Source organism: Podarcis vaucheri (assembly GCF_965113315.1).
Source record: "Podarcis vaucheri genome assembly, chromosome: 6".
NCBI lineage: Eukaryota > Metazoa > Chordata > Lepidosauria > Squamata > Lacertidae > Podarcis > Podarcis vaucheri.
In genome coordinates this window covers 22,279,933-22,293,781 of record NC_138764.1, presented here as the reverse complement: position 1 = coordinate 22,293,781, position 13,849 = coordinate 22,279,933, and the positions used below count along the sequence as shown (strand labels likewise).

Below are 13,849 nucleotides of genomic sequence, written 5' to 3'. Positions count from 1 at the left end.
ATAATGAAGGCGCCAGGCAAACTTCCCTGGGGAGAGCATTCCACAGATGGGGAGCCACTACAGAGAAGGCCTGTTCTTATGTTGCCACCCTCCAGATCTCTCAAGGAGGAGGCACATGAAGAAGAGCCTCAGAAGATGATATCAGGGTCTGGGTAAGTTCAAATGGAAAGAAATGGTCCTTGAGGCATTATGGTTCTGAGCCATGGGGGCTGGTTAAGGGCATACTGAGATTGGTGGGGCATGACTACATTCATCCTAATGGACTAGCCTCCTTCCCACACTGGTATTGCCCCTCTTGGAAACTAAAGCAATGGCGCCATGGAAAGAACATGAATCTACCACCAAACCAGCCACGTAGGAACTATTTAGTAATGCTTTCCAGCATGCAAGGGAGAGTCTTGCACCCAATTGTTGATAAAACAAACCCAATTTCCATGTTAAGTTCAAACTCGATGGTTTTGTATATGAGCCTTAAACAAGGATCTAGGAGTGTTGGTTGACCACAAACTTGACATGAGCCAACAGTGTGGCGTGGCAGCTAAAAAAGCCAATGCAATTCTGGGCTGCATCAATAGGAGTATAGCATCTAGATCAAGGGAAGTAATAGTGCCACTGTATTCTGCTCTGGTCAGACCTCACCTGGAGTACTGTGTCCAGTTCTGGGCACCACAATTCAAGAAGGACACTGACAAACTGGAACGTGTCCAGAGGAGGGCAACCAAAATGGTCAAAGGCCTGGAAATGATGCCTTATGAGGAACGGCTAAGGGAGCTGGGCATGTTTAGCCTGGAGAAGAGGAGGTTAAGGGGTGATATGATAGCCATGTTCAAATATATAAAAGGATGTCACATAGAGGAGGGAGAAAGGTTGTTTTCTGCTGCTCCAGAGAAGCGGACACGGAGCGATGGATACAAACTACAAGAAAGAAGATTCCACCTAAACATTAGGAAGAACTTCCTGACAGTAAGAGCTGTTCGACAGTGGAATTTGCTGCCAAGGAGTGTGGTGGAGTCTCCTACTTTGGAGGTCTTTAAGCAGAGGCTTGACAACCATATGTCAGGAGTGCTCTGATGGTGTTTCCTGCTTGGCAGGGGGTTGGACTCAATGGCCCTTGTGGTCTCTTCCAACTCTATGATTCTATGATTCTGAGTCTTGAATCTCCACATTGAACACAGCCCACCATCCATGGTTGGCAGCCCAACAGGAGCTCAGTAAAGCAGTTTTCCCTGCTTACATGGACTGCCGAAACAGAAGAACAATAATCACTTGGTAGGCAAAATATGTGGCTCGAAAGATTTGCATGATTCAGTGGGTCTCAGGTGGCGGGGGTCCACTTTGCACACTCCAGAATTAAATATTCTGTTGGGCTTTGAAATGAATTTCAATTTATCCTAGCATGCCTTGGGATTGAGTCCGAATGCTTTAAGGGCTTTAGTCTGATCCCAGGTAGGCTGGAGGACTTTACCGTCACACAGGTGCCTATTGATTTTTAAGGTTCCATGTATTTTAATGTTCATAACTTTCACAGGACTGAGCAGCTAGTTTCTTTCAGAATCTTTCCAGGCACATCAAATGAAGTTGGATTCATACAAATGGACACAAAAGCACTGGGATTTTGTAGCATCAACTACCACAGAGAGAATGTTAGCAGACAGTCAGTCCCAAGAGGCTGTTGGTGATGGCTTGTTTGGCTTTGTGAAAATCAGAACTAGGATCACAGGGGGAGCTCAGTTTTTAGAAGGGGATAGCAGCTGCATGATTTGGCTTAAGGTTGAAGGAGTCGTGGGGAGCTTAGATTTTATTAATTGTCTGTTCTACCTCCCCACTTCCAAATAAGTCAAGAACTGGTGGAAATAAATGGTGAATGGTTGGTGAATGATAACTGTGAAATCAGGACTTATCTGAAAATCCTTATCTGTTTCCCTTTATTTTATATCTTCTTTGAGAGATGCTAAATGAAGCTAGATGCCTATTTAACAACTTCATTAAGATAATCAAATCTATGCACAGGACAAAAAGCAGCATGCCAGGAGGAAAAAAAAATCAGTTTAGAAATTAAAATAGGATGGTTGTTAATGAAGCAAACCAAGACCACTTTAGATGATATTTCCAGGCCTATTTTATACAGAAAAATGAGGGTGGGTGGGTGTGCAATTGCATCAATTCAACAATGCCTGCATATGCAAAATTCAGTGTACACAATTTTTGGTAACATCATCAATTTACCCAAGAAAAACACAAAACTGGCTGAGGGGAGGGGAGGGGAGGCTTCCTTCAGTCTGCACCCTGTGCTGGGCCAAATAACCCCATGCTTTTCTGATAAAATAGTTTTATGTTTCTGTATATTTCAATGTTTCTGTATGTTTTAATGTGGGGGGCTTTGCAAGAAGTAAAGCTATACAAAATGTTGCCTGTGGGGGACTAAAGGGTTCTGGGTTGTTTTGTTGTTGTTGAAGCACAGCAAGAGAGAGGCTTAAAAAAAAAAAGTTTAAAGCTTCATTTAAGGTTTTTTTTATTACTATTCTACATTGTTCTGCTTTAACAAAACAAACAAATAAACCAAGAGCTCTTCAGAACTCCACATGCCCCCAGACAGACTCATGTTGTAATGCCTATTGGAGGCCTGAAGGCAACTCAGAAGACACAGACAAGCACTGGAAATGTTTTTAAAATGTACAATAAAAAATTCCCATCACTTGACCATCTCATAATTATTTCAAGGTAACAAAGAGCAAAAGAGAAATGCTAGCTCCTGCTTAAAAATATATCGAACTAATATGGATTTGGGAGTTTTAGTTGGCTTAGTAAAACTATTGCCCTAATGTTAATTATAGAAGAAAGTTCTCCTGCAAAGGTCCCTGGACCTATTTGTCTACAATTTGACAGGCTTAATCCACTCTGCAGGGACCCCCATGCTTGTAAATTTCATCCGCTTTGGCCAAAAGGGAGGAAATATTACTGTTTTTAGATTTCCTGTTGTAGTGAGTGGGGAGTACAGAGCTTTCTTTTATACAGAGTGGATCATAACCCCAGATTGGAGTGGAGAGAGCAAATCAGAAACAGGCCAGAATTGGTTATGGCATATTCTCCAACATTTCTCCAATGAAAACAGGCAGGGACGTCCTAGTCATTGTTGTTGTTGTTGTTGTTGTTGTTGTTGTTGTTGTTGTTGTTAATACCCCACCCATCTGACTGGGTTGTCTCAGCCACTTTGGGTTGCTTCCAACACATATAAAAACAATAAATCATTAAACATTTAAAAACTTTCATATAAAGTGCTGCCTTCAAATAGCTTGGGACTGGATAACTCCATACCCTCCAACATTTCTCCATTGAAAATCGGGATTTCCTAAGGAAAAGTGGGATATTAAGGGATCAAATCAGAAACCAGGACAGCTTCTGTAAATCCAGAACTGTCCCTGGAAAATAGGGACACTTGGAGGGTCTGCTAGTGATACAAGACAAATCTTGGGACCAGTGCACAGCCCTAACCTATAATAATAATAATAATAATAATAATAATAATAATAATAAGTATTCTAACAATTATCAGCAATTAGAATACCAAATCCTTTTAAAGCATATTTTGTCATTGTTATTCATCACAGAGATACAGAATGTCAGAGTTTATATGCTGCTCTAAGCCTACAAAGCTTTGACTCTCTTGGCGAAATGATATTAGAAAAGGAAAGATGAGCATTAGCATTCTAAAGTAGGATTTTATAAAGATTGGGGTGAATGTTGTTATGTTAATAAAAAATGTGAATACAAATGGAAGGTATTAAGAAGAAAGTGGCTAAATGGGAATATTTACCTTGCTTATATCACTACCTGCGGATGGTTATTATTATTTTTTTCCACTGCAGCTTATTTTGACATTTAGGATCAAGGTTCATTCCCATCCAGCCTTCGCAGTTTGAAGAGCCACAGATTGTTTAATTAGCCAAAGGCCAGTGAGAAGAGGAATTTCTTTTTTGCCTGATGCCCTAAGACAGTGTTTCCCAACCACTGTTCCGCGGCACACTAGTGTGCCGCGAGATGTTGCCTGGTGTGCCGCGGGAAAAATAAAAAAAATTGAAAGATTTTTTTTTATTTTTTTTAAATATTTTTTATTGGTTTTACAAAGTTTTCTAACAAACAAACATATAAAAGGACAAACAAACACATACAATATTTCATAACAATTTTTCATAAACTTCTTTTCTCAGACTCCCCCATACCTCCCCTTTCTGCATCCACATGTCCAAAGTTTTTCAGCAACTTATATATAGTTCTTTCAAACCTTTATCATTAATCTTCTCATAATCCCAATCTTATGTCACTGTAACCCTTTCTTTCTGAACAAACCTTGACATTTTAGCATTCATCAAGTTTATAATAGTCCTTAAGGTAGATTTTAAATTTCTTCCAGTCTTCTTCTGCAGTCTCTTTCCCCTGGTCACGGATTCTGCCAGTCATCTCGGCCAATGTCATATAGTCCATCACTTTCATCTGCCATTCTTCCAAGGTGGGTAGATCTTGTGTCTTCCAATACTTAGCGATGAGTATTCTTGCTGCTGTTGTTGCATACATGAAAAAAGTTCTATCTTTCTTTGGCACCAATTGGCCGACAATGCCCAAAAGAAAGGCCTCTGGTTTCTTAAAGAAAGTACATTTAAGTACCTTTTTCATTTCATTATAGATCATTTCCCAGAAAGCCTTAATCTTCGGGCATGTCCACCAAAGGTGGTAGAAAGTACCTTCAGTTTCTTTGCATTTCCAGCATTTATTGTCAGGCAAGTGGTAGATTTTTGCAAGCTTGACTGGGGTCATGTACCACCTATAGATCATTTTCATAATATTTTCTCTTAAAATATTACATGCCGTAAATTTAATCCCAGTGTTCCACAACCTTTCCCAGTCCGCAAACATAATGTTATGACCAATATCCTGTGCCCACTTAATCATAGCTGACTTAACTGTTTCATCTTGTGTATTCCATTTCAACAACAGGTTATACATTCTTGATAAATTCTTAGTATTGGGTTCTAACAATTCAGTCTCTAGTTTTGATTTTTCCACCTGGAAGCCAATTTTCCTGTCTTGTTTATAAACTTCCATTATTTGATAATAATGGAACCAATCCTGTACCTTAGGTTTCAGTTTTTCATGACTCTTTAATTTCAGTTTGTCTCCATCCTGTTCCAAAATCTCACAATACTTTGGCCATCCGACCTCCATATTGACTTTCTTGTGTGCCTTAGCCTCTGAAGGTGACAACCATCTAGGGGTTTTATTTTCCAACAAGTCTTTATATCTCATCCAAACATTAAACAACGCTTTTCTAACAATGTGATTTTTAAAAATACTATGCACTTTAATTTTGTCATACCATAAATATGCATGCCAACCGAATGCATTATTGAAACCTTCTAGATCCAAGATGTCTGTATTCTCGAGGAGCATCCACTCTTTCAGCCAGCAGAACGCTGCTGCTTCATAATACAATTTTAAGTCCGGCAGGGCAAATCCCCCTCTTTCTTTTGCATCTGTAAGTATTTTAAATTTTATTCTGGGCTTTTTGCCCTGCCAGACAAATTTCGCAATGTCTTTCTGCCACCTCTTGAAACAGTCCATCTTATCAATAATCTGCAGAGTTTGAAACAAAAATAACATTCTAGGCAATACATTCATCTTAATAACTGCAATTCGGCCTAACATTGACAATTTCAAATTTGACCATATTTCTAAGTCCTTTTTAATTTCTGACCAACATTTTTCATAGTTATCCTTGTATAAATTCAAATTTTTAGATGTCAAATATACCCCTAAATATTTCACCTTCTTAACCAACATTAAACCTGTCTCTTCTTGAAACTTATTCTTCTCCATATCTGTTAAGTTTTTCCCTAAGACTTTGGTTTTTTGTTTATTCAATTTAAATCCAGCTACCTGTCCGAATTGTTGAATTATTTCCAACGCCCTTTTCGTGCTAGTGTTTGGCTCTTGCAAAGTCAATACAAGATCATCTGCAAATGCTCTTAACTTATAATGTTTAGCTCCGACCTGTATACCTTTAACCTGCTGGTCCTCCCTAATCATATTCAGCAACACCTCCAGAACCGAAATAAAAAGCAATGGGGAAATTGGGCACCCCTGTCGTGTTCCTTTTTCTATCTTAAGTTCCTCAGTTATTACATTATTTACAATCAACTTAGCTTTTTGTTCGAAATATATTGCACCCATACCATTCTCAAATCCTTGTCCTACCCCCAGCCCATGAAGATTCTTTTTCATAAAACTCCAAGAGATATTGTCGAAGGCTTTCTCCGCATCAACAAATATCAAAACTGCTTTAGTGTTTATATTCACCTCTAGCTTTTCCAGAATGTCTATTATATTCCTAACATTGTCTGATAGGTGTCTTTTTGGGAGAAAGCCTGCTTGGTTCTTATGAATCCTTTCCATCAACACTCTTTTAAATCTTTTTGCCAAAATATCTGCAAAAATTTTATAATCCACATTAAGTAATGATATTGGGCGGTAGTTCTTCAGTTGAGTCTTTTCAGTCTCTGTCTTTGGTATGAGTGAAATATATGCTTCTTTCCATGATTCAGGTGCCTTCTTTCCCTCAAGGATCTCGTTGCAGACTTCTTTTAGTGGTTGAATTAACCATTCCTTCAACGATTTGTAATATCTGGAAGTCAGTCCATCTGGTCCTGGAGATATGCCCAATTGCATGTTCTGAATGGCAGCCTCTATCTCTTGTTCTGTTATTCTCTGGCTCAGATCCATCTTACTTTGATGAGAGATTTTTTGTAATCCATATTTATCAAGGAATTTGTCTATATCTTCTTCATTTTGTGGGCCTTGAGTATAAAGCTTTTTAAAATAACTCAAAAAACAGTTTCTAATTTCATTAGGTTTGGATATATTCTTTCCATCCACTTCTAGGCTTGTAAACGTGTTTAATTTCTGCCTTTTCTTCAATTGCCATGCCAGAAGTTTGCCACATTTATTTGCTGATTCAAATGTCTTTTGTTTCATTTGCTTTATCTTCCATTCAATCTCTTGGTTCATCAATTCCATATATTGTATTTGATATAACTTAATCTCTCTCAAAATCTCCTGGGACTTTGGTTTTATTCTTAATTTTTTCTCTCCTTCCTTTATCTTTTCCAAAATCTTTTCTTTTTTCTCATTTTGCTTTTTCCTCTTTATTGAATTTTGTTGAATCAAGAAACCTCTCATCACCGCTTTACTTGCGTCCCAGATCACTCTTTTCTCCACATCGGCTCTCAAATTTATTTCAAAATAGTCTTTTAGAGTTTTTTGAGCCTTCATGAGGATCTCCTTATCTCGAAAGAGGGTGTCATTCATTCTCCATCTAAATTGACCAGTTGTTGTAAGTTTCATCTCCATCCTCACGGCATTATGGTCGGAGCAAGTTTTTGGGCAGATTTCCACCTTCTTAACCTTTGGAGCCATACCACTAGTAATCCAAATTTGGTCAATTCTGGTCCAGGTCATCATTGCTTGAGAGAAAAAGGTTCCCTCTCTCTCCAGAGGGTTCCTTGTTCTCCATATATCTATCAAATCCATATTTTCCGTCATTTCAAAAAAAGTCTTAGGAAGTCTCCCTTCCTTGCTAACTGTCAGCCTTTGTGCCTTGTCCATGTTAGTGGAGACCACACCATTCATGTCTCCCATGATTATCATATTATAATCCACATAGTCCATCAGGGTTTCATGGAGTCTCTTAAAGAAATCAGATTTACCTTCATTTGGTGCATAAATTCCAACAACTAAAAATTTTTCTCCCTGTGCTTGTATCTCCACTGCCAGATATCTTCCTTGTATGATTCTATGATTCTAAGTAGTACCGCACAGGTATTCTGAGGCTGCAGTCTTACACCTACTTTCCTGCAAGGAAGTTCCACTGATCTAAGTAGGACTTAGACTTGAATCAGTATGTTTCTGCGGTACAGGGCAGAACAAAAACTGTTGTGTGTCTGTACAAAAATGCATCCTAATTCATTTTTAGGGAATATAGCAGTTTAGCAGTTGGCATACTGGGTATATTCTCTTTGATATGGAAGTTGAAATGATGAGCATGCTGTTCATGCTTTCTCTATATCATTTCAACTTCAGTATCGAACAGATTACCCAATGGGATGTGTCCCATTGGGAATTACCCAACATGGAACCCCATAACAGTTCCACCCTTTCTCAAGTTGCTCATTTTGGGATTGTCATAATGTATGAACAAGTCTGGGACATGGGTGGCACTGTGGGTTAAACCACAGAGCCAAGGACTTGCCAATCAGAAGGTCGGCGGGTCGAATCCCCACGATGGGGTGAGCTCCCATTGCTCAGTTCCTGCTCCTGCCAACCTAGCAGTTCGAAAGCATGTCAAAGTGCAAGTAGATAAATAGGTACCACTGGCGGGAAGGTAAACGGCATTTCCGTGCGCTGCTCTGGTTCACCAGAAGCGGCTTAGTCCTGCTGGCCACATGACCTGGAAGCTGTATGCCGGCTCCCTCGGCCAATAAAGCGAGATGAGCACCACAACCCCAGAGTCGGTCACGACTGGGCCTAATGGTCAGGGGTCCCTTTACCTTTACCTTTATGAACAAGCCTATGGAGCTGAATGAGGTATTTGAAGGTTAAGAATGGTAGAGGCCTAGGCACGAGAACCAAAGAGTTAATGTGCTATGGTGCAAAGAATATGCCAGACTGAACTGATGGAATTTCAGAAATGAACTCTTCCATTACCACCTGTGTCACTGGTGCTTCACTCACAATTAAATTAAGTTGACTGTAAACACTTCTTTCACATCCACATTAATATTCCTTGTCAGTGCACAGCACTCACTTTCTGAAACCTCAAATTGGATCTTGCCTTGCTGATTCTCTCTGACAATTGTTTTCATTTCTTCAGAACTATGGGAGAATGTCAGGATTCACCCTCCAGCTGCCGCCATCATTCAATTGCTTCCATATTCTAGACCCCAGGAGAAGTTCGTCTTTGCCATAATATTACTGTGTGTGTCAAACTACTCACGACATTTAATGTGTACCATGCAATTAAATTGCTGGTCTTTCTTTAATTACAGGTGTTTGAGGGTTATTTTTATCTGGACCACAGTGGGTTGTGGGGTATCTCTCTTCCCTAGCTAGTTATCATGATGAAAAACACCCCCCTGTGCAGCTAAGATGTTTCAGAAATAATTCTCACAAAGGTAGCTTTCCTTCCAGCTCTGTATATCTGTGACTTTCACCCTGACTGCAGCTGCAGGTTGGGGTGAGATAGAAGATCAACTTCCCTTCCCTGCCATGCTGTGGTCCAGAAAGGAATCATCCCATTTCTATTTATATAGATAGAGAGATAGAGATATGTACATGGAGGCAGGCTGAATGCTACACATTAAGACATGACTTGTAGTTTGACAATAAGGCTATTATCCTATTCACCTGAGCGCAACTTACATGTGAGTTTTCAGACACTCTGTTTTGTGGTTTCAAGCAGAAAAAGCTGGGAATTCAAGAACTATAATTTTTGTTTTGAGGAGTAATAATGGCACACACAACAGTAAATGTGCTACAGATATCTCTCAAGGAGGTCAATCAACCAATCAACCATTTGTTGATCAAAACAGCTGGCATCTTACATGTAAAAGTAAAAAAAAATACAGGACCCCTGGACAGTTAAGTCCAGTCGAAGGCAACTATGGGGTGTGGTGCTCATCTCGCTTTCAGGTCGAGGGAGCTGGCATTTGTCCACAGACAGCTTTCTAGGTCATGTGGCCAGCATGATTAAACTCCTTCTGGTGCAACGGGACACCGTGACGGAAACCAGAGCCCATGGCAATTCTGTTTACCTTTCTGCTGCAGCGGTACCGATTTATCTACTTGCACTGGCATGCTCTCAAAGAGCTAGGTTGGCAGGAGCTGGGACAGAGCAATGAGAGCTCACCCCATTACAGGGATTCAAACTGCCAACCTTCTGATTGGCAAGCCCAAGAGGCTCAGTGGTTTAGACCACAGCGCCAATGTTGCCAGTACCTGGACAGCGAGAGACCAGAACTGTAACAGCAGGCCTGTTACCATTTTAAATGGCAAAGCATAAGTAGTCAAACTTCTTCTTCCCTAATAGTGAACAGTGTTTTCTTTTCAATATAAGCTGGGGATGAGAAACTTGTGGCCCTTCAAATGTTGCTGGACTCCACCTCCCATGAGCCTCAGTGGGAATGGCTAATTATCAAGGATGATGAAAGTCATTTGGAGGGTGGCACTCTCCTTCTTCATCCCTGATATACAGTGGTGCCCCGCAAGACGAATGCCTCGCAAGACGGAAAACTCGCTAGACGAAAGAGTTTTCCGTTTTGGAGGTGCTTCGCAAAATGAATTTCCTATGGGCTTGCTTCGCAAGACGACAGTGTCTTGCGAGTTCCTGCTGGGTTTTTCCCTCCCCCTTTTTCTAAGCCGCTAAGCCGCTTATCAGCTGATCCGATCAGCAGATAAGCCGCTAAAAGCCGCTAAAAGCCGCTAAAAGCGCTAATAGCGCTAATCCGCTAATCCGTCAATGGGCTTGCTTCGCAAGATGAAAAAACCGCTAGACGAAGAGAATCACAGAACGGATTCTTTTCGTCTTGCGAGGCACCACTGTAAAGGAAAAGAGGTGCCCCATATTGACTTTTGTGAATAGCAAACCACTTGAGCTTTCATTGTGTACATCCATTACTTTCCCCCACCCCCCTTGATCAGATTCTTTAATACTTCAAAAACTCACAAACATACTTGAGATGATACTGGTACAAAGCATAACATGTGTCCGCAACTTGTAACTCACAAAGTTGACCACAGCACACACTCTATGCTGGATAGCCAGGAGTTTAATAAACCTCCTATTTCTACTGCTGGCCTGGGATGACCAACAAACCAGCAGAATTCACAAAGAAGCAATTGTGTTTTGATGTCCAACTTGATTTTAGCATCTACAGAAAAGGATAAAAGTTGGAGCATCATGTGCACTCCCAAACAGCAATGAACAGTATGGAATTCAATTACTACCAAACGTGATTATAGCCATTAGGTTAAATGGCATTTTAATAAGGAATAGACAAATTTATGGAGGTCTATTAGTGTCCGAAGCTCATGATAGCTAATTGGAATCTCCATGTTCAGGTCCATTGTAGATCTCATTATGATGGAACCAAAGCCCAGAGATTAGCTCTCACAATAATGCCTTTCCTGGGAGTTTTCAGAAGCTAGGTGCTCTTGCAAACATAGCGCTGGTTAAATCCAGCAAAGCAATTCTTATGTTCGGGCTTATGTATATGTCACAATGTTGCAGATTTTTTTCTTTAAGCTGCAAAATTCAGCACTCATTAACAGACCCCGCTTAGCCCCCTCTCTGATATTCTTCAATTGCTAGGCAAATTATCATCATCATCATTATTAATAGTAGTAATAATATTATTAAAAATAATTCAAGCAGGTTTTGAGTTTGTTGAGCTGACCCCCCTCCCCATTTACTGTTTATCTTAATATGTTTTAATGTGGCTGCTGTTGGCATTTTTTATTTGTTTTACCTTATTGTTATAGACTTCTTGAAAATCGTTGGCTTTTTCTTTCAAAAATGGTTCATTACTTTATTATTATCACCATTTTGTGGTGGCAGGTGCCCACTGGATCTGGTAGGGTTGAAGGTGGTGGTGGTGGTGACAGGCAGGGACAACACCAATGACAGTTGGACCAACTAATTCCAATGTCAACCCCGTCCTCTCCTTTGATGAGTTCTGTAAGGAGGAGAAGGAAGCAAACAGAGCATGCCATGCCTTGGAATTGTAAGTAAGAAGGCAGGCTGGTAGGAGTGGTTGAGAACAAACTGAGGTTGGTGAGTAGAGCTGCATGTACCCTAATAAACCAGCTGTCGGAATCTCCAGTTGACCAAGATGATAAAGCTCATCTTCCGGAATCGCCCTCCGATGATGCTTAACGACCTGAGCCTTTGAAGAGGCTTCAGGCACATTCCCCTTCAGCAGAGAATCAAAGCAGCACGCGGAAGTGATGAGATTTATGGCTACATCGCTATGCTTTATTTCTTACTACGCAGACAGAAAACACATCCTCTCTCTGTGAAAGCAGAGAGCAACTGAACAAACAAAGGAACAGGAAACCAGTAACGTCACATCCATCTCCAGTGAGACTTCCAACAGTATGGGATGTGTGGAATGTAAACAGAGTCGTGTGACTCCAAAGCACTGCACAGTGGCAAACAGAAACTAACACCAGCCTCCACTGCAGCTGTAAGCTGCCTTGGGTGCTATACGTAGTGAGGTGTGACATGCACAAACCTATTGTTGCATGGCGCACCAATCTCTGAGCACAGAGCAGTTCCCTTTGCCCGAATAAGGACCATTATTAGGTCATAACTATGGCCCTTGCTTGGATAATTCAACAATGGAATCTTCCATTAGACGTTAAGCCTTGTTTGATACAGGAATTTGAAGGGACTCGTTCATCATGCAGCCTACCCCCAAATCACAACAATATTAATATTGTGATTATCAACACTTATAATAACAACATCGGCAGTCATCGGCAGTCCTTTTTTTTCTTTAAAAAATGTTTAGGGGTACTCTCATTTTCCTACTCATATTGAAATATTGCCCTTTCAACGAGGCCAAACTTAGATTCACAAAATGTTTAGGGGTGTGCAGACCCCTACGGACCCCCCCTCCCCCGAGAAAAAATGCACTGGCCATCGTTACTAATAGCCATTGACAGACTTCATCTTCCAGGAATTAATCCAATCCAGCCTGCACCAACCTGTTTCAAATTACAACAAAGGCTGCAAGAAATTCATCATTTGTGCATATCTGTGTACACAGAGCTATTTTTCCAGAAAAAGAGGTGTCAGAGCTCACCATGAACTTTTTCCTCTTTCTCTTAAAATGGCTATGGCACCCAGCCCCAACAGCCCCAGCCAGCACAACTATCCTGGCTCAAGTTGATGGGCAATGCCATCTAAAATATCTGGAGATTGCCATATTGGTGAAGGTTGTTCTAATCCCTTTTTAACTTCCCGAAAATCTTGTGGGTTTTTTGTTTGTTTGTTTTTTGTTTAAGCAGCAGACCAACTTTCTAAGCAGGTTGCAAACATATGCTTTAATGAGCATCATTTGTATCTCATAGAACAGAAAAATAGCTCAATACAGTAAGCAAATATTTTTGATTTTTTAAAAAGCTTTCTGTCCCTCCTCAAGTTGAGGACAAGGGAAGCACACTGAAAAGCACATTCATAATAATTCAGAATAAATGATTTAAAATAGGCGAGAGTATGTAGATTTGCATATTCTTTATGGGCTGCAGAATCCCTGTTTTGTTGTCATAGATTTTGGGTTCTTTTCACACATGATTTTTATTGCTTCAGCAGTTAGTCCATGCAGCTTTGCTAATGCCTCTTAAAAAAAAATCACAACCATGAAAATAAACAAAAACAAAAACAAAACAAGCCACCAATTGGCTTGCAAGCACTAAAGCAAAGCCCTACACCACTTTTACTTACTTTCAAGCTTCATAGATAAGAGAAAGGTCAATCGCAGCTTGAGGATTTTGTCTGTCATACTTAATTGCAACATGCACCAGAGATTCTTTGGGGGAGGGGAGAAATTCCTGCATTGGTTTTTTCCCCAGCCTGTTGTCATCATTGATAAAAGATGTCACTACTCCTTATACTTAGCCCATAGGTTCTCAGGGCCTGACATTGCCTCCTTTGGCTGGAATGCATTCTAAAGACACAAGGACTGTAAATTCCCTTCACTTAAGGTAAGATTGACATAGGAAGAGGGACTGTGATCATCAT

The 13,849-nt window shown here is 40.4% G+C and overlaps 1 long non-coding RNA gene across 2 annotated transcripts in view; it reads right to left on the bottom strand.

The window, feature by feature from the left end:
* Positions 1 to 13,849, bottom strand: part of LOC309533934 — a 66,588-nt gene that overhangs the window by 35,438 nt on the left and 17,301 nt on the right. The gene's annotated exons all lie outside the window — the stretch shown is intronic.